This window comes from Nipponia nippon, unplaced genomic scaffold (assembly GCF_047370975.1).
Source record: "Nipponia nippon isolate SJK-2023a ecotype South Korea unplaced genomic scaffold, ASM4737097v1 scaffold_15, whole genome shotgun sequence".
Classification (NCBI taxonomy): domain Eukaryota; kingdom Metazoa; phylum Chordata; class Aves; order Pelecaniformes; family Threskiornithidae; genus Nipponia; species Nipponia nippon.
The window spans coordinates 2892498-2909856 of NW_028262331.1; the positions used below are offsets into that span (position 1 = coordinate 2892498).

General features: G+C 42.9%; 1 long non-coding RNA gene across 2 annotated transcripts in view; it reads left to right on the top strand.

Annotated features, from left to right (window-relative positions):
- The first annotated feature begins 11965 nt into the window (after positions 1–11965).
- The window catches only part of LOC148056285 (uncharacterized), a 53191-nt gene continuing 47797 nt past the window's right edge, over positions 11966–17359 (top strand). For both annotated transcript variants that reach the window (XR_015703528.1, XR_015703529.1), the window contains exon 1: positions 11966–12116. This is a non-coding gene — a long non-coding RNA (uncharacterized LOC148056285). The remainder of the gene's footprint in view (positions 12117–17359) is intronic.

Consider the following 17359-nt stretch of genomic DNA (forward strand, 5'->3'; position numbering starts at 1 on the left):
TTTCATTTCTCTGAGGCTTTGTCCACAAAATATCTACTTTGCCAATCCAGATGCTTAATTATTTAGAGTTTGTATGATACTTCGAAGGCATAAGCTGTATCCCAGTTAAAATATTATTACAAACAGGGTTCTGATATCTTCCAGCCTTCACTCAGCAGCACTTTAAATGTTATTTGCACCAACATTATTGTGACAATAGCCTCTCACAGTAGATCATCAGCAATGTCCAAACCTTCCATCCATAGCATACAGCATAAAACTCATCTACTTGAAATGAAGCTGGCAGAATTAGAATTATCCTCTATATTTTCCATTACCAAGGCATCAGACACACATTTTACAAACATCCTTTCAGCAAGGGACTATGTCAGTTTACTGATACAATAATCAACATAAATCTGCAAATACTCTTTTGCCGACTTGTTGATAGGGAACAAAACACAGTGTTAAACACACTCAGACCTCATTCCCCCAGTGCAGCTTATCTGGAGTTGCTCTGTAGAGAGGATGTTGTGATTTTATGCTGGTATATCCAATTTTATATTGATACCTGCTGTGTATGAGCGGAGCTATAACTGTGTTGTGCCCAAGAGCTATCCTTACTATGCACTGACTATGCTGTAACTACCTCCATCGTATACTTACAAATGGTTCCAAGCAGCGAAATAACATCTGTATTGATCTAAAGAACGTTTTATTGATTAAAGACTGCAGAAGAAACCATATGAAATGCAGGCCCATTATTTAACAATGTCTTTCCAGTACCTGTGTTGGAAATACAGGAACATGAGGCTGTTGAATTTTTTATCAAATGGCTCCCACTGAGATTGCTGTAATGATGTAAAGTCAAATTGCTAAGCTTTGGGTTTCCCCCACCTTCTATTCTCTTCTAGACAAGGAAGGGAAAGATCTACAGATGAAAAATGCTTCTGGATATTGACATTAAAAGGATAAGACAGGAAGAAAGCACATCTCCATACTTTCTACGGCAAGATGGCGCACAGGGCTAGGACAGGAGATCGGTGTGACTGAGCAACCTTTTTGGAAGGACAGCTTATACAGATCTCCACTGGCCTGCACTTTAACAGTTCTCACTGTGTTCAATGTCAAATTAAAAAGCTATTGTTTCATGTTGAAGAGCCATCTATCTTCAAGGCTTTGTACTTATTCTTGCAGGTAGAGGAGGGCGATTTGGAAGAGAGACCTAGGAATGGCACATGAGGGGCAATTATCTGATTTTAAAGAAACCCCACTGGCAAGCATAGCTGAGTGTTTTCAGGTATAGCACGGAGCAGGAGAAACTTGGGAGCAGGAGAAACTTGGCATACAGGCACAGGGGATCAGCACAAGGCTGCCTCCTGGCAGCAGCTGACAATTTACCGTACCTTTTAGTTCACGTCTTGCATTCCTCTTTTTCTCCTGAAGAGAAATTCAGAAAACACCAACTGACATCTCTGCCAGGAAATAGGAAATGTACATAAAACCCAACAGCCTCTTGGGAAATCCAAATTCAAAGGCTTTCAGACTCAATCTCCACACAGCTCTGAACTCCCCAAGATTGTGGGAGTCTGTTCTTGTATGAGAAATCCAGTATCAATTGTTTTACCATTGATGTTGTATTACAAGGGGGAAGATACCACAAGAAGGTGATGAAAATCTGAGTCAGGAAATACGATGAAATCAATACTTGGGGGGACGGAAAGGAAAGAATGTGATATGATCCCAGATTCTGACATTGTTCAATGCAGGTTTAGCAAACTATTATGTTTTGGACACATTTTGAATATTTCTAGTTGTATTTATTTTAAGCAGGGAAAAACCTAGTGATTTTGATATCACAGGAATGCTAATATAGATTCTTATGTATATCCGTTGGGAGAGAAAACCAGTCATTGCATAGGAACCTGAGGAATGAAAGCCTTAGTAAAATTGGTAAAGTCAGCTCCATGAAGATCACTTTTCTTCTTGGTTTTTTTGGTTTGTTTTTTTCCTATCTGCCTTCTATAGTCTTTAAAACTTTTCTCTATCGAAGAAATTAAGATGAATTATGGTAGACTGAGTGAATCCAAGCTAGACAGTCAACCAAAGAAACTATTTTCTGTTCTGACATTTTTCTACACCAGAAATCAATATCATCTGCCAAATTACATTTTCTAAAATACCTCTTGCCAGGTTGAGACAGTGGAAGCCAGTGCCAGAGCACACAGCAGGTAAAAGAAAAGGACCTGAACTTCAGCACCTCTATCTAAAGACTCATTACAGTCTTCGGTAAGTCTCTTCACATCTCTTTATATACCAGCATTGTGGATTTAATTGCGAATGGGAGACTCTGCCCCAGCTTTGTTAGGAGGCCTGTTTTGAAGATTAGAACTATTACAGAAATATTATTACCAAGGCTGGAAGGGAATTTGTTTTCCCAGGCTGTACATTGTCTTTTTAAATCTTATCCCAAAGCACAGAAAAACAGTTGTGTTTTTGGTGTTTTTTGGGTTTGGTTTGTTTGGTTGGTTTTTGTTTATTTTTTGGGAGGGGGTGTTTGTTCTTAAAAACACACACATATCTATTTAGCCTTTCTTGCACACACCCTTCCCAGTTTTGGTTTGTGTTAATAACCATATTGAACATTTAAAAAAAAAAAAAACAATAAAACTGTGGAGATTCACCTAAGTAAAATAGAGCAGAGGTATATTTACAGCCAGACATGAGGTCTTCCTGCTTGTGGCTCTCCTTGTAATGTTTCAAGGACCTGGAAATCAACATCAAGAGTCAAGGACAGTGCTGAAATGCACTCTGGCTATGCAGCCTGGCAAATATGCAGGCAAGCCCCTTAGGGATGTTTAGACAATTTAATGGTGGAGGGCAATGCAAATGGTGTGTTCAGAGCATTTACAAAACAAACTGATTCTCTCTGTTTTGCTACTGGAAGGAGACTTTTCTTTTTTTCCAGTTAGTTACAGTTCATTAACTGCTACTACTGAATGGTTCTTATTTTAATTTATTTGATCTAATTCAGACAGGTTTTTTCTTTTTCAGCATTCAGCCAGAGTGTAACTTTTGGCTTAGTTAATGAAATACATAGCTAATTTACATTAATGACTATTACAGGACACCTAGAAACATTCAGACAGTCCAATCACTCAACAGGCTGAACATGTTAATCTCATCCCTTAGAAAAGAAATGCTGCCTCGTGCAATGGGAAAGCTAATGGCCCACTTCTTTGGAAAGAGCTTTGAAACACCTGAATCAAAACCCACAAATGGAAGAGGAACTATGGGAACACTTGAATATGCAGTGGTTCAGCAGAGCCATGTAAAGGGAGACTCTACAGCAGTCTGAGATAGGAAAGGCAATTTCCAGTCTGGCCTCAGGTCCTGTGTGAGCTTCCAGTAGTCAGAACCTAAAGGCTCACATCTGGAAATCTCAACAAAGGGACCCAAGTGTTTCCAAGTCTGAGATCTGTGGTACTCGAATATAATGTGCTGAAGTGAAGACAACTTTGGAAAGAGACCGAGTCCTTCGCTAACTTAGATTTAATTCAGTGTCTTATTACAAAGGTATTATCTATGCAGTATATGTTCTCACAGGATCCAGAGAGATCTTGTGTCATTTTCCTGTCATCTTTGGATTTAAACAGTCTACAGGAAAAATTAGCTGCATTACCAGAGAAAGCAGACTCCAAAGTGGAATAAAATGTTCACGCACTTGAGGAACAAATACATTCTCATACCACACCACATACCAACTATGCCCTACGCAGAGCTGAATGATGGATGGAACTTCTCTGACTGTGACAGTGATTATTGTGTAAGAAAGAGGCAGGAATCACAGCCACACCCATGTTTTTCTTTTTCACTTGAAGGGTCAAATCTCAATACCAAACTTAGACCAGTGGTGCCATCAGTCAGATGTAATAAGTTGAGGGCTTCTATTAACTAAACAGAAGTTAGCTGCATAAAAAGTAACAGCTCTTCATCTGTGGTATCTCCCGATACTTCCTCATGAACAAAAGATTGAAAGGCAACTTTAAAAACTTTGTATTAGAAAACATGGAGAACGTAGTACTCTTAGTTCTCCTGATTCAGGAGAAGGACTCAGGTTAGTACAGGGAAACAAAAACATAGAAAACCCCAGGAATATCAAAGGAAACTTGTTGCTTTCCCGTTGTTCATCACAGGAGGGTCACAGTTACACAACAGAACAAAGCTGAAACAAGCAAAACTGACCAGGAAAAAAACGTGTGCCATTGCAAAGACTGAAGAAACCAACATTCCTATTCAAGTTTTATGGTACAAGCCTGACACTACTTGGTTCAATTTCCTATAATAGAGGCAGTCTCCAAAAGGGCAACAATAATAAAAATTGACAGGCAAAAATCTGTCCATTGAAACTTTTTCCTAACAGGATCTCTTAGCACCAGGCACAATTCCAGAGTGAGGGATCATGCTGCAGGGTAGAGCATTATACCACATGCTGATACAGCCACAATAAAGAAAAATATCAAGAGTACAAAAAGGCTTTGGAGACCAAACTTTTAGGGGAACAGTTTATTTATAAAGCCACAAATGCTTCCAGTCAAATTCCTGTTCATGTATATAAGAACAGGGGAAGTGAAATAATTGTGGGAAAGGTGGAGTCTAAGGCAGAACAAGTGTTTTGATTATTTCAACTGCAACCACCCCAAACTAGTTTCCAGCTAATTTCATTGCAACTAAGCATCTGGGATTTCACTGCCATCATTTTTAGTAGTCAAAAACTCTTTCTATCCCACTGAAGCTTCTCCTCTGCCTCTTGATCTCCCAGAGCATTATAGATGTGGGACAATGTAACATAAGCCTCAAAACAGGCCATTACTTAAACAAACGGATGGGGTCATTTTCATTTGTTTCATGGCAGCCATCCTCCACCCTTCGCTTTCCTTTGAGGTTGTTTTTTGATTGTCTTGTTTTGAAGCCAGGCAATTTGTCCCACACTCACTGCTGTTCATGGGCTAATTAGAATTTTAAAAGTAATTTAAACACCCTTTGCAGTGTGGTGTTAATTCCCTCCAGATTGCTAGGAACATTAGCTTCAGTGTTTGTTTATTTTAACTACCTCTAAAATATCAAACACATTATAGGTTGCACCAGATTTGGGATAATTCACCTTTAACAATAAATTCATTACAAAAGTAAGCATCCTACTTAATTAGCATTGGCTTGTGCTCATGGAAAGCTCCACACCCCAAGACGACTGTATGGCTGAATCACATGGTGGCAGATCTCAGTGCAGCAAGAGGCCAAGATGGGGAGGCATGGCCTCAGCACCCTTTAGTGACCGACGCAGGGTTGCCCAGGGCACCTGCAGAGTTTACCTTCATCACTAGCACAGGCTGGAGTCACAGCTTCTGGGACACCCCTGCTGCTGTCATCTGCACTGGCCGGACTGTCACTGGCATGTGTGGGCCACCTCAGACACCAGGCACACCTTGGTCTTTCCTCTTATTGCTTCAGGCCCAAGCAGCTGGAACTAGGTGCTGGTTTTGTATGACAGCCTTCCCTGGCAGAAGTCAAATCCTGACCTGAGCCCACAGACAAGTCCAGAAGAACCACAGCCCCCAGCATGTCAGCCTAAGCTAGACCTGCTCTCCTGCGCTGTGACTCGGCAGGGACCCCAGGAGGGCCACCCCCCTCCCTGTGCTGGCTGTCTGGGCTGCTGTGGTGCCAGCAGGCACGTGGAGCTCTGAGCACTCCTCTAGGCTCCAGCAAGGCTGCTGCTGAGCATCACAGCCCAGCCAGCCTGCACCTGTAACGGAGGCACTAACAGGGACAGCATTAACATGGTACAAGAAACCCTGAATTGGATCAAACATGGAAGTATTCTGACCACCTTTACATTGATACCTTTAACTGAAAATTACTATATGCAAGTTGTGTAAACCGAATTAATTGTATAAGAAGTAATTATGATATAGCAGGAACCAGCACCAGGAATTTGGGAAAGAATTAAGTGGAAAAAAATTAGTAGCAGTTTACAGGAAAGAATTAATACTATAATACATTCACAGTCTGCAGAGTCATTTTATTTATCTTCTTCTACATCTCTCTCTGAAAAGAGAAATGCTTTTATGAAAAAAAATCACTACTATGCAGTCCTGCACTTTGCAAATACCCTGCTACTTGCGCAAACAAAAAGTTAGTGTATAATTCTCAGTAAAGATTTGACACCACTTTCCACAATGAGCATTATTATAAGCAATTAAAACTGAACTACACTTGTCAAAGAAGTGCCTACAATATACTGTTGGTGAGCATTAACAACCACTTCTATCGGGCGTGTTTGCTTATGCATTAATACTCTGATTAAGGCAGCTAAGAACACAAAAGCAGCTGTACCTGGGTTCATCTAACCAAGTAGCCTCTCTTCAACAAGGGCCAGAAGTTGACACCTAGAGATAAGTAAGAACTGCACAAACATATATGGCCCTTTCCAGTACTCTCACAGCCTCTGACCATTTTCAACTCAAAGAATTACTTGAATCTAATATTATTTGTCTATCTAATAATACTCAATACATGTCTTCTCCAAATGCTATTCAGGTTCTCTGGTCCCATGTACTCTTTTTGCAAATACAACAGTCTTTGGCAAGGAGTTTCACAGGCCTACTAACACTTCTTCTCTTCGTCTTGAACACATTTGCTACAATTTATAATGACACAATTTTATTTTCCATCTATTCCTTTCCTAAAAAACTCAATTTTTTTTTTTATTATTTGCTTTTCTGGTAGCTACAGAGTATCGAGCTGGTGTTTTCATGGAATTCAAGTGTGCTCTGAGTTGTGGCACACACTTTTTGTACAGCTATACCACTTCAGAAATGAACAGTTTTACTTCCTAATGTGGTTACCAGTACATCATTGTAGCTTTAAAGAGACCAAATACTTCTATATCAGTGTAACCATATCCATACTTGAGGCTGCTCTAGTCGAATCGCATGTTAGCATACCAGTTTTAAACTGAAATACTTAGCAAGGCACAAGCCAGTACAGAGACCAGCCAAAACCAAACTATCATTTTACTGTCTAAGAAACAGTGGCTTGGAGCATGAGTCAATCAGCACTGCTTCATCAGAGCCAACATGCCCAGCCCTGCTGACATAAAAACCACTCCCTTACTTCTCTATCATTAATACTCTGTGCTTTTGTTTACCCCCAAAAGAGTTTGTATACAGTGCTCAAACTCTAGCACATCAAAGTATTAATAAAGAGTTTTTAAACCATCAGGCTGGCACTGAAAGTTGAGAAACAGTTTTTCCCTTAGGTTTCCATGGTTACTGCATCCCCAAAGTGCAATTCAAGTCACTTATGTCATAATTTGCTCCAGGTAGCTTCCCGAGCTGTCATTGAGGTATCATCCCCCCTTGGATTAGTAAGCCTACGGCAGGGACAGCCGGTGTAACCCTAACCCTTCTCACAAGCATTCCCAGGCAGCATACCGGGGTGGCTGAAAGGTGTACCGAGTGCGTCTTGCAAGGGGGCTGAGCTGCCGCCTTCTGGGGTATGGCCAGCGACGGCTCTTGCCGTTGAGTACAACAGGACCCACATGGGCTTTTGCAGATTTTAGGTCAGGTGCTCAAAGCTCAAACCTCACCTGGTGGGAGGCAATGAGATTTTGTCTATGGCTGAACCTGCTTTCAACTAAGCCATATTTACTGATGGCTTTTACAAATCTGGCATTTTCCAAGAGAAAGCACGAGGCAGTGGATAGCACTGCAGGCCCAGGTTGGTGACCTCCCAGGGCTGTATTTGACATGCTCAAAGGCTTCAGGACATCATTGTACTTCTACAAATCCAATGCTAAAGCTCCAGAGAGCCTGACAGACTAAAGCCAATGAGAACCCCCTTAAAAAACAGCATAAAGAAACATTAGAAACACACAGCAGCTTGTAAAATGCATGCTTGTAAGTGTAGCTGGCAGATAACAGAATAACAAGTGAAGACAACAATAACTATATATAAAAAAAATTCTTAGAAGAGCTAAGATTACAGGTCCAACATTTTCCAGCTACCCAGTCCCACAGATAATCCTGCAGTAATAGAAATCACCAAGGAGACAATTCAGACCCACAGGACAGGAGCCTGTGTAGCAGAGATGCAGATGGCAGTGCATTACAGACTAAAGCTTATAGAAACCAGTTAATTTAACTAATGTGCAGGCAGCAGGGCACCACGGTTAAACATGTCCAACATGTCTGAGGCTCAATCATGGCATGAAAAGCAAGAGCTTCAGCAGATCAGTCTACAAGAAACAGATCTAAACACTGATACTCAAGAACATGAAAATTCTGTTACATATTCAAGGCTGTAGTCTGCCATCCCTTCCCTCCGAGAACAGGGTGTCCTATCCCAGGAATGGAAGGGCACTATCCAAAGGAGATGATCTCCTAAGGAAGAACAATCATGCACAATCAACCCAGACATTCCTTAAGTGAGATACAATTTCAAGTTTCCTAGATTCAGGTATCTTGAAAGGCCAATTGCTGAGATGCTGTCAGCTGAACACAAGCCCTGCTCAAGCATCTGAAGTCTAGAGGCTGAGGCAGTCTTTATTCATTTTTAAGGGTCATGGCTTAAGGAGTTAAGTCAGGCTGAAGGAAAGTACACTACCAAAGAAGAAATACGGGGAGGTGAAAACCACCATTATTAATAAACACAGGAAATAATGTGAAATTTATTTCTTCTAAGCACTTTACTACACTCAGTTAAAAATGTTCTAATTTCTGATCAGTCTAGCTATGTTTATCTACAAACATATAAAATGACATTATATGTCCCTTCTGGTGGATAAAATGGCAAATAGTTAACAGCATGCAAAAATAATCAGGGCAGCAAGCAGAAAAAAAGCTCTTTTCTACTAGAATTTACACATGGAACCTAGAAAGAGAGACTAATTGCTCCCTGGGACCCTCTGATTAGCTAAATCTGACTTGTAAACAGCTGCAAGATCATGATATCAAGGAGCGGGTACCTCTGTTTTCTGTCTCACTGGCTGCTTGTGACACATTTTTCCCCTGATTTGAGATGATTGGGGCTCTCATTTACCAATTAGAGGATGAGACTGAACAGGGAGAAACAGAGGATGATTAAAAATCTGCTCTCTGCTATTTCTGCAACAACTGTGGACCATTCTCTTCCAAATTAAATCTGGCTTCTGGCTGGCAAGCTAACTGGCAAATGCAACCTCATTCCCTGAGTGCCAGAGCACATCAGCTGTACATGTGCCATTTGTGGTCCATCTGCAGGAAACGTAACATACCAATTGCTTTCAGGTGGGCCAGGAGGGGGATGCAGCCCTGTCAAGAAGCATTGAGCTTTCCTGTTCCTCCCACCCAAGTGAATAAGGTTTGGAAATCTTGTGAGACTGCTTTAAAACAACTTTGGCAATTCATGCTGTTTCCAAACACCTGCTTTTGTCAACGGGTCTGGTTACTAAAGTATCATTCTTTAAATGGGAAGACAGTGCCAATGAAACCTTTTCATTGTTTAAAAATAATTATAATGCAATCTAGGAGTTCTGGCAGGTGATGTTGTAGGAAATATGTTTGTTCTCTGTTTGTCCACTCTACCTCTTCAGCTAGGGTAGGGTGCAAATGAACTGAACCCACAATCAGGAAAAAAGTTCAAATATAGCTATTGAAAATTCACTCTGAGCCACAAGAAAAGTAAAACACACATCCATAGGAAACCCATATTCTCCGCAGGATAATTCTTGGGCACAGGCCTCCCACAGGAAGGCTTTAGGCCAGTTTCATAACCTTTATAATTTTATAATCGCTATCTTGGGAGGGAAGTAGTGCTCTGAGAAGAAAGCTCTCTTCAGAGTAACACTGGGTTTTTTTTCTTAATAGTTGTGTCATTTTTTTTTAAAACTCATTTTCCAGAGAGAGAAATGTCACATAATATTTTATGATGTCACAGATTTTTTTCAGCGTGAGGGAATACTCTAGATGAGCAACAGCAGAGGTAGCAATGCCAACCAGAATTACAGCTCACTTCTCTAGCTCAGATTCAGCTCAGTTTACCTATTCACTGAACAGCCTTACTGCAGTAACTGAGGCCCATTTGTCCCTCTCTAATTTGCCCTAACTAATTTGTCCCAATAATTGTCATAACTGGCAAATTCAGTTTGAGAGAGATTCAGGAGGAAAACTGTTCATAGTTACCAGTGCAGATTAAAGCGAGCTGCCAGAGTTGCAAGGGGAAGCTAACACGGCACCTGACTGTATTATGCTTGGAGTAAGCCGGAGCTGTCAGTCTTCCACTCTTGAGTACTCTCATTTGAGAAAAGCACAAGATCCTGAGTGCCTCTTGTCCTCTGTGATTGCATCTGCACTCTAGTGCTGCCATCCTCTTGGAGTTTGACTAAGTCCCATGATCACTGAGAGCTTGTTTGCTGTTTTCTCAGCATACATGGGGTCAATCCATTTCTTTTTTTGGTTGGTTTTTTTAGCCCTTGTTTGCCTTGCCACAGCTGAAAGCAGATGCACATAGATACTGCCTGACATTGTCAACGGGGAAATCATGTCAAACACTAGTACCCTTATTGTTGACTGCAGCTTAACCCAAAAACTGCAGCAAGTGGCCTGACTGCAGAGCACTGAATTAAAATGTTACGCTTATTCATAAGCTTCCTTGACATTAATATGAATAAAATGGCAATAAGCTTATATTTTATATTCTGTCATTGCACTCTGCATGACTAGTACTGTAACTTTGTATGCTCCCACTACACTCATACAGATTACACTTACAAATTGCCCCTCTGAATAAAGAGCACTGCGCAGGGATGACAAGTATTGATTTTCAATCTCCTTCCAAAATGACTCTATCATTGCAAGTAAGTCAGGCAATTTGCCTCACTTTACACTTCAGGCTATAGGCCTCAGATCACATTGACAGGCCTGATCCTTCAGGAGATGTTTAATTAGAAGAGAAATGAAAGGAATTACTGTAAATCAGCACTTAGTCAGCGGTACTACAGAATTTGTAAAGCTCCTTCCTCCCCCCCCCCCCCCCCCCGTATGAACCGCCTAATTTATTCACTTATCCTCACCAGGAAGTTTGAGGTGGTTGTTTCACATCATTAGAATTGCTGCCTTTTCTCTAGGAAATACCTTGGCATTGTCTAGCCTGTGTTTTGCTCTCGGTTGACAGCTCCTCCTACACTTGCACTGCAATAAAAAAGGGGCACACCAGCACTCACCAGGGCTGACACAGGCTCACCTTCCCCACCAGCAAGACTGACAATGATGTGCAGTTGCCCAGCACTTTTGCTTTCAGAGCATGTTTGAACCTAATTATGACTAACATGCAGTAAAAATACATCTTCCTGGAGGGGGATTATAACACCGTTAAGTGCTGCGCGCACGGAGAAAGCCACCACACGCTCCTCTTCTGTTCCCACTCAAAGGCTCCCCCGCAGCGCTGCTCTGGGACGAAGGCTCCCCCCAGGCCCACGTGAAGCCATTGGTTAAGTACATTTCTTCCACAAACAACTAGAGTTTTTGACGCTTTCTATCACGGTGCTTTTGAGCTTCTGTGAGGTGGGGGCGCTTTTTTTGGTGTGTTTTTTTTTTTTTTTTTTTAAAAACAAACCTTGGGTTTATAGGCTTAACTTCTCCTCACGCCCGCGGCAGACCATAGAGCTCAGCTCCCGCCCTCAGCCTGACAGAGAGGCGACTCGCCTGCACGCGCGGCCGCGCGAGCCGAGCCCTTCCCGCCCGCCGCCGCCGCCACCACCACAGACGACGCCCTGGAGACGGCGGAGACGCCGCGGGATCCTGCCCGCCCGCCCGCGCCCTCTCCACCCTCACCCAGCCGCGGCGGCGGCCGATTGGAGGGGAAAAGGGCGTTGAAAGCCCCGAATACTTCCAGCGGGGGAAGAGGAGGGGAGCGGCGGGGACCGCTGAGCCGCTCAGGGGACGGCGGGACGCGCCCGGGCCCCGCCACGCTGCTGAGGGGAGAGCCCGGCCGTGGAAGACACGCGCTCACCTCCTGCCCCAGCCTTCCCGAGGCCTGGCGGCCGTCGAAGCCCTGCTGCGGCCCCGAGGAGAACGGCGATGCACTGTGCCCTCAGGCAGGTGAGGGGGCGATTCGGTCCGGTAGCGCGTTAACCCGCTCGGGGAGGCTTTTAGGGCCAGGCACGCACTGTGAGGCCTCCGCGCCGGTAACAGCGCGCTTCAACGGGGCACGCTTATCCCCGCAGCGCTTGCGGCACAGGTGGGCGACCGCGAGCGGGACCGCCCTGCGCCCCCTTAACACCGCGGGAGAGACTCCCCCGCCCCCGGGGCGGGGCAGGCGGGGGGACCGGAGCCTTTGGTTGGACCCCATGAAGGCTCTGTCCCCTGTTGAGGTAATTTGATAGTACAAATGAAGTTGTGCTCCTGTTGGGGGGGTACCTCACACATCCTGATGCAGCCCCAGTACGGGTGAATGCAACTTACATATTGATGTAAGCTGTGTAGCTGTGGTTCCCCATGCACATCCATCCGAGGCAGCTCAGGCGACCGTGTGCAGATGCCCCGGTCGTGCATCCACCAGAGAGCAGGTACCTCCTGGAAACCATAATCCCCCCACACAGCAGCAAGCAAGGTGTGCACTCAGTCCTGGGATCACAGGGCTTGTGTCCGCCATTCCGCTGAGGTCCAGCTGCATGCCAGGCTCTCACAAAAGTACTGACAACCAGGCAGCCACGAGTCCAAAAATTCCCCAAAGCACAGCACAAATTCTTGAAATGTGCCCATGCAGGTGTCTGCAGGGCAACATATGGCACAGTATGGGAAATACTGGATGTGTGGTAGGTTTGCTGTAGTGTTTTTCATAGCAAGTCAGTTTGTAGTTGTGTGAATGACATATCAACCTTACCATCTGAAAGGGCTATAAGAATAACCTCTGTGCCTTTTAAGTACTTGTTAAAAAAGGAATATCTCTGAGCTAAAGAGAAGGATGTAACGTCTGTGACTCTGAAAGAAGTTTTAAAAAATTACCTGCTGTTGGAATGCGGTAGGGAGGAAAAACTCTCCTACAATTTTATTAAAACTTGTTATAAATGGTGAGTGCAATCATCCATCACCTTGTATAGATTACTTTTTCTTCTCTTTAGTGTGAGAAATGAAACCACTTGTTTACTGTAGCAGTAATACACAGAGAACTACTTTCAAAGCTCCCAGCTGTGCCCCGTCTACCACTCACTATGGAAGTGACAAAAAAAATCACAAAAAAAGCGCCAGCCAACAGGTTCAGATGCCAGTGCTCTGATAGTAGGCTGCACGTGACTGATCTTGCTTGTGCAGTACAAAGTACTTGAAGGAGGGGAGTTTCGTGTGAGTGGTTTTCAGCATTGCTGACGCAGGTTCCTCGGCCGTCTTGGGGTGGAGGGCGTAGTGGAGGACCACAGGGCTCCTTTGTGAGCGGTGTTAGACTGTTCTGTGATGTGAAGGAGAGGCATGCTTCTCTGAGTCAAGGACAGCAAAACCCTACAAAACACTTCAGATTAATTTCTATTTTTGCTGTAAAAAGTCAGGAAAAGGTCATTTTATTTTTATAAATGCATAGAAAATTTGAAACATCTGGAATCTTCAGTATTTCTTTGAACACAGTGTTAGTGTAAGCTCAGTCGAGCCTATGAACTTTAACTAGTGCTTTGCTGTTAATTGGGGTCAGTGAGGTCACCCAGATGACTTGGACTTCTTCCTTTGGTGGTGTGAGGAATTCTGGCTGCAGAACAGCCTACTTGCTATTGACAGACATGGCTTGCCAGCTGATTATGTACAAAGGCTTTTAATAATTAGATTGAGTCTCATTCTAAAGCATGTGCTTGTTCAGCCCTGAATTGTTGGAGTCAGTGGAGGAAATACTGGGTGGATTTTTTTTTTTGCCTGAATGATTCAGGAGTTTAGAGAAGAGGAATCATTGTACTAAATAATAATAAAAATACAACACTATGAACTACTTTAAAAATACTTCATGATTAAAATATACTTTTCTACTCAGAATTCATTAGAACAAGAACCAAATACACAGAGTGAACCTTCTGTGCTTTATTACTACCACCATTAATACTTTCAGGAATTTCCAACTGCTTCAACCATTTGTTCTGGCACTAAAAAGGAAAGCTATGATTTCTAGTGGTCTCAGCTAAAAACACCAAGTTGTTCTGTGAACAACAGAGCTAATGGAGTCGAGCTTCCTGTGAAGTTGAGCTTTTTGTTCCATTTTTTCTTTCTCTTTCCACACAGAGTAACTGCAGCCTCATTATGTGTCCTTTGTGAGAGCCACACTGAGCAAGACAGGCCAGACAGTGACCCCCAAGGAGAATATGTAACAACTGAGATCCACTTGCCTTTTCCCTGGTAGAGGTGCTCATTTGGGTCCCTACTCTAGCTAGATACTAATTGCCATAAAATTTGTAGGAATGTAATGAATTATCTTTGAATTGTCTATTCCTATGTAAAATTTTGTTAAAATGGGCTACCAGGTTCATAAGTTTCGGGGGGGTTGTTTTGGTTTGGTTTGGTTGTTTTGGAGGTAGATTGACAATATGGTCACAAAGGCCTGTCTTCTTCAGGAGATTAGGTCAGTGGATTTAAACAGCTCAAGTTTCTAGCCATTATCCTGGGAACTTCAATTATATTTTCAGGACATTCAGGAATGAATAATGCTTCCTCACTATCAAACAGCGACATTACACATGGGGTTTAAAGAAGTGTAATGCACTGAAGGGAGCCCATAGTGTAGCATAACTGAATGATCAAGCATGTACAAGAATTTTACAGCCTGGGGTAAGAGGACAATGTACTTGATCTAAGTCTCTTTCTGCAACTGTGGAGGGCTGCTGAGGTAGCTAGTACTCACCGTCTACTTCTAAAAGGATTTGAAGTCTCTAAGGACTTCACTGTCTCTCCCACAGGTAGTCGTGGCTTTGTGCTGGGTAGGGAGCTCCTGCACTCAGCATCATCCTCAGCCCCAGCTTGCTGGGGATTGTTATTGCTGCAGAAGCTATGATAGCATCAGGCTTGCAACTGATGGAGGAGATGTTTCTTGCTGCAGCTTCTGCTGATGTTTTAGCTCTTTTGGAAAAGTAACAGCAGCCTAAAAGTTCCTTCATAAGGCCCTATAACCAAAACAAACTAGTTGTCTATGGGCATCTTTCACAGTCTGTTGGCAGTTTGCCCTCTCTCACAGAATGGCCACGCTAGACAGATAACGTAAACTTAGTTCTCCTGTCCAGACATTCCCAAGCATCAATGCAAACACTATTTTAAAGTTGCAGAAAATCTAAAATTTTAATAAAAATATCACAGCTTCTTTCATGCAGATGAGACCTGAGTGGTCCAGCCAAGCGCCCTTTCTCACTTGCACTCCCTCCCCTACTGGGCTGCTGCCATAAGACAGTTCTCCTCCCTATCCACTGGCAAGTACCAACAGAGAGCTCCCCTTCTGCTCCCTGTTCCCAGGGCTTTGGCTTTCCGACATCACAAGAACATGCAGGGAATAAAAGAATAATAAAATCTTCGCATCTCCTTAGGATTGCTTTTCAACAGCTCTCTGCTGCATTATGTGCAGCCTGTGATTGTAAAGTCATTTTGTGCTTACAAATATTTTCTTCTAGAAAACAGAATGCTTTAGCCAGTCACTTATTTTCAAGTGTTTGGTAATTTTTTCTACTTTTTTTATTTACAAAAAAATCTATTGATCTAAATATGCCAGAATACAGGGCTAAATTTTCAGCACGGAAGTTATTTATATATGCTACAAAAGAGATTAGAATCATGCTTAATATAAATCCCTTTTTCCTTTTAAACCTCTTATGATGTAGGTACAAGCTGTACTATACAAATGGAGAAAATGAGGACATGGGGAAAGTAAATTACTGAAGACCATGCAAAATTAGCAACAGGACTGATTACCACTAAGTATTCTGTTGCTGTTATCTCAGGAAGGAAGGGAGAATAGAAAGTGTAAATTCATTTCAAAAGCTTCAGATCACTGAAGAAGGAAAATGCTTTCTGATTGCCTGGCAAGGATGACTGTTGGAGGGCATCGCTGCGACTCCTTTGTTGTGTGACAGTTCTTAAATTCCATTAGTCATGCTGCTATTTTGGTCGTTTCTTGCCTAAATGCAGGCCCTAGCCCTCGATTCACTTTGGTGGATCACTAATACATGGGGTGTTGTGGGGCACTGTCTGTCCAGGGGCCTCCTGACTACATGGGATGGCTTTTGGGGCTGAGCCATTTGGAGCAAGGACAGCCTATTTTATTTCACTGTACAGCACCATGCACAGTCCTGCCCGCACTTATCAGCCAGCACCTTCACTCTCTCTGCTCTAAATTGAGAGGACTGAAAAATGGCCCAACCTCCCCCCCCCCCCCCTTATTCCCAATCTCTGCCCCTTCTGTACTGAAATAACTAATAATCCCCAGTCCCATTTCAAAGGGATATATACCTCCTTGTACTACTGCCTTACTTACTGAGATAACTTCTGAAGGAAACCTTTTCATTAAACCAATTTCAGCATGCTCTGTTTAGTTTTTCAGAGATTCTGTGAGAGAAAGGGAGATAAGTGACACAGGCTTTTTATTGAACCAGTCCAAAATACTGCACTTTACTTAGAATTGAGTACTGAAAATGTTAACTTAGTTGAAAGGATTAATTAGGTCTTTGTAACTCTGCTCCTACTGAATAATGCACATGGCATGAGGGGAAAGAGGCAAGTATTTGGATGATGGAAGAATAGCAGGTTACTAGTTGCTCACCATCTGGTCAGAGTAAGCGCTGACCTTGACTTGCACCAGTTCCCTTCCCCCAGAAAGACCCTACTTCTTGTTTTCAGTTGTTTTCCTCATTAGTTTTGCAGTTTCCCTTTACACTTCTTCCCTGTTTTGAGCAGTTTCAACTGATATTCTTCTCAAAGCACACCAGCCCTCTCCCACCACTCCAATATGTTTCTAAAGAGAAGGAAAATTTTTCTTGAGGCGACTCTTCAGTCACAGGTTGTACTGGAAATCCCTTTTCCTTTGAGTAGCTTATTGCTCTGCTGCTTTGTCCCACATTCCTGCTCATCTTAGCCTGTATATTTGGGATTCTCCCTCCTGTCTGGAGAAAAGGCTTGCTATTATTCCAGCTGCACTTGAGCCTGTGTGGTCTGAAGCAATCATTTTATTTAAGCTGCAGTTTAAAAATAAAATCCTCTCCACAATAATTATAGTGTTGCATTAGAAAATACTGGATGTCTACATATTGCATACATAGACTGTACTCTCTGCACTGAGATAGCTGCACCATCTGCTCTCCTGCTCCCTCTTCTTACTCCTGCAGACATTA